This window comes from Lycium barbarum, chromosome 9 (assembly GCF_019175385.1).
Source record: "Lycium barbarum isolate Lr01 chromosome 9, ASM1917538v2, whole genome shotgun sequence".
NCBI classification, from domain to species: Eukaryota; Viridiplantae; Streptophyta; class Magnoliopsida; order Solanales; family Solanaceae; genus Lycium; species Lycium barbarum.
The window spans coordinates 111,532,825-111,542,064 of NC_083345.1; positions in this window are offsets into that span (position 1 = coordinate 111,532,825).

Genomic DNA, 9,240 nt, shown 5'->3' on the forward strand with positions numbered 1-9,240 from the left:
CGATTTACGTAATTGTCGGACCGGATTTCATTCGTGTAGCACTGGGCATTACTTCATGGATTATTTCTGTTTATTTGGTAAGTAAAACAATGTTGTTTTATTTCAATTATTCATCTGGGTATAACTGCTGATTTTCCAACAATTTACAGTAGCAGTTACAGTTGTTGCAACAAGTGCTAAATATGTTGTATAAGAGCTTCTGAATTTATTGCAACAATTGTTGTAGTTTTTGCAACAGTTGCAACAATTTATGCAGTTGTTGCAACTTCTGTACTAATCTGTTGCAACAACTGCTAAACTGTGTATAAATAATTTAGCCTACTTGTTGCAACAACTGTGAAAGTTGTTGGACAACTTCTACTCTTTCCAACAACTCACTGACTTGTCGCAATAAGTAGACTTCTTGTTGCAACAACTACATTAGTTTTTGGACATATTTTACAGCTATTGGATGAAACATAGACAACCGAAGTTGTTACCAACAACTGAGTGATCAGTTGCAACAACTCATCTACGTGATAAGCTGATCTTGTTCAAATCACAAATGTATGTTCTGTTGTTAATAAATTGCTGAAAAATTTCCAAACAGTAATAAATATGTTGCAACAGCTCTGTAACATATTGGGATTTTTTTATTCTGGACCGCGAGAATTATTTCTTTCGATCTCCATTTTTTTACAGGACTTGTTACAACAACTAGTTAGTTGTTGAACATATCATAACAAATAGGAGGACTTGTTGAAACAACCATTTATCTGTTGGACTTTATCCAATAAGTGACAGGACTGGTTGCAATTAACTAATCTGTTGTAGCAACTAAGTTACTTGTTGGGGTTTGTCCAACAAGTGACACGACTTGTTACAGCAACTAGGTTGGTTGTTTGAAATTTTCCAGCAAGTGGAATGACTTGTTGCAGAAACTAGATAACTTGTTGTGTTTTATCCAACAAGTGATATGTCTTGTTCAACAACTATGTTACTTGCTGTAACAGATACTGCAATTGTTGCAACAACTATGATATGATTCACCCATATTTAGTGATCAACAAAGAGAATCAATGATATTTAGTGATAAACAAAGGAAATCAATGATATTTAGTGATATATATATATATATATATATAATCAATTTGATGGTATTTTGAGTCAGGACAGATGATCAACTAAGTCATTTTGCACTAAATCGAATGATCAATAGAGCGATTTGATGTGAACTATTTGATTCACCCATATTTAGTCATAAAAAAAGGAAATCAATGATATTTAGTGATCAATATATATACACTTAATCAATTTGATATATATATATATATATATATATATATATATATATATATATATATATATATATATATATATATATATATATATATTTAATCAATTTGATGGTATTTTGAGTCAGGACAGATGATCAACTAAGTCATTTTGCACTAAATCGAATGATCAATAGAGCGATTTGATGTGAACTATTTGATTCACCCATATTTAGTCATAAAAAAAGGAAATCAATGATATTTAGTGATCAATATATATACACTTAATCAATTTGATGGTGTTTTGAGTCAAAAACAAATGATCAACTAAGTTACTATGCACTAAATCGAGTGATCATTAGAGTGATTCGATGTGAACTACTTGATTCACTCATATTTAGTGATAAACAAAGAAAATCAATGATATTCAGTGATCAATATATATATACTTAATCAATTTGATGGTATTTGGAGTCAGGATAGATGATCAACTAAGTCATTATGCACCAAATCGGGTGATTATTAGAGTGATTTGATGTGACCTACTTGATTCACCCATATTTAGTGATAAACAAAGAAAATCAATGATATTTAGTGATCAATATATATACTTAATCAATTTGATGGTAGTTAGAGTCAGAACATATGATCAACTAAGTCGTTATGCACTAAATCGGGTGATCATTAGAGTGATTTGATGTGAACTACTAGATTTACCCATATTTAGTGATAAACAAAGGAAATCACATATATTTAGTGATCAATAGAGTGAATATTTTACAATAACTAAGTACATTGTTGCAACAAATGAGCCATCTGTTGTAACAGATGAGTAACTTGTTACAAAATTTGAGTCATTTGTTGCAATATATTAGTAACTTGTTGCAAAAGCTTCAGCAACTATTTGATTTGTTGCAACAGCTGAGCCATTTGTTGCAATAGATTACTCAGATATTGCAACAATTTACTCAGTTGTTTGATTTTTTCTGACAAGGTCAGGAATCTGCTGCAACAGATTACTCAGCTGTTGTAACCATTTACTCAAAGAAACTCTTTGATTATTTCCAACAGTTCTTTAATCTATTGCAACAAATGGGAAATCTGTTGCAACATCTGCAACAACTGTTTGATTATTACCAACAGATTTAGAATCTGTTGCAACAGTTTGTAACTTGTTTGAAACTACTGAACATAAGGAAGCTGTTGCAACAGGTGAGGAATCTGTTGCAACAACCTCAACAACTTTTTGATTTTTTCCAACATGTGAGGAATCTGTTGCAACAACTTCCTTGATTATTGCAATGACTTTATGACTTGTTTGAAACTACTGAACATAATTTGAACAATTGAAATACATACTGAACATATAATATATGGATATTGAACACACACACAATATATATATATATATATATATATATATATATATATATATATATATACAAACTTATAAATAATTGTTCGTCAGCCCCCTTAGGGCTCCAAAAGTACAAATGAACAGTTGTGATATGTTCAACAACTAACTAGCTGTTGTAACAAATCCTGTTACTTGTTGGAAAAAACCTCAACATGTTACAGAGCTGTTGCAACATATTTATTACTTGTTGGAAATTTTTCAGCAATTTATTAACAACAGAACATACATTTGTGATTTGAACAAGATCAACATATCACTTAGGTGAGTTGTTGCAACTGATCACTTAGTTGTTGGTGACAGCTTCGGTTTTCTCTGTTTCATCCAACAGTTGTATGTCCAAAAACTAATGTAGTTGTTGCAACAAGAAGTCTACTTGTTGTGACAAGTCAGTGAGTTGTTGGAAAGAGTATAAGTTGTCCAACAACTTTCACAATTGTTGCAACAAGTAGGCTAAATTAGTTATATACATTTTAGCATTTGTTGCAACAAATTAGTACAGAAGTTGCAACAACTGCATAAATTGTTGCAAGTGTTGCAAAAACTACAACAGCCGTTGCAACAAATTCAGAAGCTCTTACACAACATCTTTGGCACTTGTTGCAACAACTGTAACTGTTATTGTAAATTGTTGGAAAATCAGCAGCTATACCCAGATGAATAACTGAATTAAAACAACATTGTTTCACTTACCAAATGAGCAGAAATAACCCATGAAGTAATGCCCAGTGCTACACGAATGAAATCCAGTCTGAAAATTACGTAAATCGGGTGAGTTTTTTTTTTTTCTTGAGCAACTTTTTTCTAAATAAAAGAAGAAAGCAGCAGCAGCAAAAGAGAAGGAGGGGGAGGGGGGAGGGGGAGGGGGTGGCGGCAAAACTTCTTTTCAAGATGTTTTTTTTTTTGGAGTTGGGGGTGGGTGGGTGGTGCAAAAAATCAAAAAACAAAAACTTTTTTTTTAAAACAAAATTATTTTTTTTGGGGTGCGTGGGTGGAGTAAGAAACCCCCAAAAAAAAAGAAATTCAAAACTTCTTTTCAAGAAAAACAATTGGGCGGGGGGGGGGGGGGGGGGGGGGGGGGGGGGTTGCAAAAAACCAAAAACAAAAACTTTTCAAAACTTTTTTTTTAAAACCAAAATTAAATTTTTTTGGAAGCGTGGAGGTGGTGGGGTGTTGGGTCATGGGGGAGGGATGGGAGGAGGAGTGGGGGGGGGGGGGTGAGGCTGGCGAAAAAAACCAAAAAAAATTATTTTTGGGCGGCGGGGGGAGGAGTGGTGAAAAAACCAGAAAAAAAAATCCAAACTTTTTAATTTTTTTTTTTGGCTGCGGGGGGAAGGGCCCGGGGGGGGGGGGGGGTGGCCTGGTGAAAAAACAAAAAAAAATATTAATTATTTTTTAGGGAGCGCGGGGGGAGGGGTTGGAGGAGGATGAGGGGGTGAGGGGCTGGTGGGTTTTTTAGGATTAAATTGGGGTTTTTTTATATTTTGCAAAAGTTTAACAAGTTTTAAAATTACATTTTGGACCCCAATTAACTTAATCACAAATTAAGTGGGCTTTGACTTGGGCTAGTCAAAGTTGTCACCTCTAGTGATTACAGGACTTGGATGTCACCTTGAGTTAAAATTTCGGAGAAACTTACTTATCAAGAGATAATTATGTTTTCTGCTTATTTTTCAAACATATGGACATTTCTTATTCATTTGGGAGATTGTTGAGGTTTTTTGTCATGAATGGGAAATAAAATTTATTCTTTGCGCCTTTTTTTCGTAAAGGCAATTGTTTTCTGAAAACGTACATGCCTTTTCAGAAAAGACACATCTAATTTTCAAAACAGACACCTCTCCTGGGTATAAATTCAGAATTTTTTTATATAGATTTCAAATTCATCTTCTCTTTTATTTTCACTTGTAATACCTCGTACCTTTAAATTAGGCTTCGTTCATGATTCGGGACTTAGAAAATCAGACGGGAAAATGTTCGAGTTGAAAACTGCTTCAGTTCAGCAAAACAGGAATTATACGACCAACAGTACTGGCCGTATTTTGAGATACGAACCGCACTTTGGGTTGTATCACGAAGGAGGAAAATTCCAGTTTCTGCCAAGTTTTTAAATGCTTAAGTACGGACCGTATATTGAAGTACGGACCGTACTTGGTGAACGTATAATGAAATACGGACCGTATCTCGGTTCATAATTAGTGTTTGGGAAATTTCAGTTTTTGGAATTTTCAACCATGTTAAATACGGTCAGTTTATGCGGACCGTATAAATGACCGTGTTACGGCCTATTTTGAACGGGTCCAAAATAGTTTGCAACTTCACGGTTCTTCTAACTAGTTTTAAAATGGTTAGAGTGGCCACTTTATTTTTTTAGAAAAATCAGGAAACCTATATGTATTTGTGTGTCTACTCCATTTTAGTCCACGAAACATATGAGATTCTAGATAAGGGTTTTATTTACCTCGAGGGGAAAGTATTAAGCATCCCTCAGAGCCCGTCTGAAGACAGTCCTTAACTTAGTTTAACTGAACACTAGAGGGGAATTATTCATCTGTTTATCATTATTATTACTTGTTTTTAAAATGTTGTGATTTCATGAAAAGCTACACTAGGTGATAATATGCTAAGTGTATACAGTGTATAAAAAATATATGTATATCAAGTATCAAGAATTTATGAAGAATGTATATCGATATGAATGTGCAAAGGAGTGTAAAGAAAACATACCTCGTTCGTATGGTAGTGTATTTGTTAGTAAAAACAAGTGTATATCTATTGGTACAAAGGTTTATCAGTTGGTGTAAAGAATATATACAACAATATAGAAGATGTATAAAAAATATAAGAGTATGTAAAATAGCTATATAAAGAATGTGTGTCTATGTGTAATGTATGTATATTAAACATATAAAGAATATATTTCAAGTATAAAAGTGTAACTACCCGTTTGGTTGTTTAGCACTTTTGGACTCTTTTTCGTTAAAATACCCTTTCCATAGCTTTAAATGGTATTCTTGACTTGCGAAAACTGGTGGCACGGTGATTTAATTGGCCGGTACTTTTTGAAATATATTTATTTAATATGTGTGAATAGTTTATTTATAAGAATATGAGTTTCACACATATAAGGTATAAGTTGATAAATATAGTATTTGACGGAGTGAATAATTTTTAAATAAAACAAAGTGGTTAATTGAATAAGTGAAATGTGGAGGCTATTGTGGTAAAGAAGTGGGCCAAGCCCATTACCTATTATGGCTGAAACCACGTTGTAGTGGTTGTGGGGATAAAAATACTAGGGTAAATGAGCTTTGACTCTTAAAGAAAAATAAACAAAAGGGTTGCTCAAGAGGTTTTGGCGTACGACACAGTGATTAATTCACTGGTTTTAAGCTTTAGGTACTATCTTTGTGTTAATTCATATCATGCACTTATTTATTGATTATTATATAGAGGCCTTTGGAAAGTGCATAATTTATTTAATGAACCAATGATTTGGAAGATCATTTGATTACTATTACTAAGGGAAAATATCAGATTGTTCTACGTGCATATTTTTTTTAAGAGTAATTATTGATGTCACTAGTAACTAAATTGCAACATACAAAATGCAGAGAACAACTAGTTTACAATCAATATCTCGTACCTATTGCTGTTACTTGTGTCATCATTGGATTATTACCTATTTCTATGCACACTTTGGACGTATCTTTTCGGATTGCTAAAAAGAAAATAAATGAATTGAATTAGGAAAGCATTAACCAACAAAACTTAGCAAATGATTAGGTAATGATGGGGGACTAACTAACGGGGCAGTGAGAGGTTACTTGGTGGGATCCATATTTTTATGATTTTTAAGTGAACTGCTAGCATGGAACGTTCAGATAGTGTTGATGTTAAAAGCTTCCGCATTTTCACTTTTATACAGAGATTAGTAATTTTCTTCCATGTTTAGTATTTTTGGGATGTGATAATTAATCTATTGGATATTCATAAATTGTATTGAATTATATGCACACCTTCAAATGCATGACAATTAAGATTTTGAGATAATTGAAGGTTTTAAGCCCTAGTCTTAAGAGATGAGAATTTAGGATTTGAGAGACTATTTATGGATGAAATTGACTAATTTTCTGGATATATGACCCTTAGGTTATGGGTGATATGATTTTTCAATAAAATTTTAGTTCTGCCCTTGTGGGTCCGTGGTCACTTTTAAGGTCGTTTTTGGGTTTCGGATATAAGTATAGCAATACGGGTGTCCTTAGATTTATATTCTAACGTAGATCGCATATTTGATAGATTTCGATCGTTCAGAGGCTCTACGCAAAGGGAAGGCTTTGGTTTGATTGTTCGTGGCACTTGTTCGGCATTGAGGTAGGTTACGGTCTACTTTAGTTAGACTCTGATTAGAGAATCGTATGTAGTTGTAGAAAGTGACGGGGATAGCATGATAGGCCTTCGGGCATGAAGTGCAGGTGAATTCCAATTAAGTTGGTTCTGTCAGCTGTTATGTGGGTTTGTCTCCGTATGTGCTATTTTGTGTGATTATCACCTGTTTGTATCTCTGTCACATACTAGCTCACTCATCACATAAAAAAGAATGGTAATATTGATAATTGAACAGTGGACAGTAATATGACTTGTACTTGTTGATTTCATATTGGTGATATTGTTGAGATTGATATCATGCATGACATGTTTTCCATATTATTGTTGTGGTGATTGGTGAGGTGAGTGATTGAGAGACTCCGAGGTCTTTGCCGGAGATTGAGAGTGATAGAGAGACTCTGAGGTCTTTGCCGGAGATTGAGAGTGATTGATAGCCTCCGAGGTTTCTGCCGGAGAGTACGAGTGGTGCATGGACTTCGCGGGTCCCCCATGGGTCATGGCTTCTAGGAATTGCCTTTAGCATGTGTGTACGAGAGTGGAGTGAGAGAGGTGACTGTTGCATTGCATTCATTCACTCATATATTTGACTGATCATCTGGTGAACTATATCTGTCTTGGTTGATTTCATGATTCCTTTACACTTTACTTGTATATGATACGTGACCATACCTGTTTGCTCTATGTGCTACTTGTTAGTTTCCACTTCTTCATGCGTTATCTAATCATTGTCGGCCTATGATGCTTACCGGTACTAGTGTTGTACTGATACTACTCTTGCTGCACTTTTGTTGAGTGCAGAGTACGATCCAGGCTCCAGTTCTACACCCCGTGGCTGATACGCGAGGGTGACATCTTTCAGTCCTTCAGAGTGAGCTACTTGGTCATTCGTGGCCCCTGAAGGACATCCTTTATTTATTTCTATTTTTGTATTCGACAGACAATATGTAGCCTTTGGGTATTTTCAAACTTGTATTCCGGACTATGTTTAGCGCTCTTGTACCCTTTGATCAGATTTTGGGGTTGTCGTGACATTACTAGTTATGATAAGTATTTAAGACTTGATAACTTATTCTTATTCAGGTTTCCGCTTATTTAACCTGTTAATAGTAATGTGATTCGCCTACTCGGAGGGATAGTGTAGGTGCCACCACGACTCGCGAATTGGGTCGTGACAAAAAGAGTGTATATCAAATATAAAATGTCTAAAGAATTGTATAACTAGATATATTAGTGCATAAAGATAATCTATGAATATTCATTGGTGTAAAGAGTTTATATAACAAAATTGTTAGAAAAGTGAAGTTGATCTGACTTGTTTCTACCGTTTAGTTAAAAAGAGTATTCATTTAATGAATATCCTATCAAAAGAATGAGGAACAAAAAGATAATAAAAGAATTTGGTAAAAAATAAGTATAAGGAATTATGTATAAACAATGAGTGAAAAAGATATAATGCCTTTAAAAAATGAAAGATTTGTAAATGGACGGCCTAGAATTTACCTAGCGTCAAAAATGTGGATTTAACTTAACTAAAATATATATTAGTGTATACGAAACAATACAAAATGTGTGTTGTATTAAAAGTGTATAAATAATATAAAATAAAAGATGGACTAGTATTTTTGCCTAAACGCCAAAAGTGTGAATTTAATTAACAAAGTATTTATATCGAGTCAATCTAATCAATTTGTGAAAGTGCAGACGGCCTAAGTCTTGCCTAAAGCGAATAACGAACTTTAATTAAACATATAAGCGACAAGTAATTAAATATCCTCGCTCAACATTAAAGTGAAGTTTTCACTACTCCAAGTTTATGTTTTGTACAATTTTAAATAATGCGCGAAAGTAAATACAAACAAGGATTCGATGAAGTCTTCGGGTTCCTTTCGAATGTCGTCTACGGGATGTGTCTCCGGGTACCTGTATAAACACTTAGAAAAAATGTTAGTAAGAGAATAAATGAATCAAAGAAATAATTAATAAACTTAAAATAAAAACCCGTCTTTTGTACATGGGAGGCCTTGGAAATCGACGGAAATTTCTTCATCGGCCATAAATATAGTATTTGTAATAAATTGCAAGATGAAAGAAAAATGTGTTAGTTAAAGTAATTTGAAAAAGTTAAAAAGTAGGTGACATGACATAAAATCTTTAAAAGAGTGATTTGACAAAAAAAAGGAT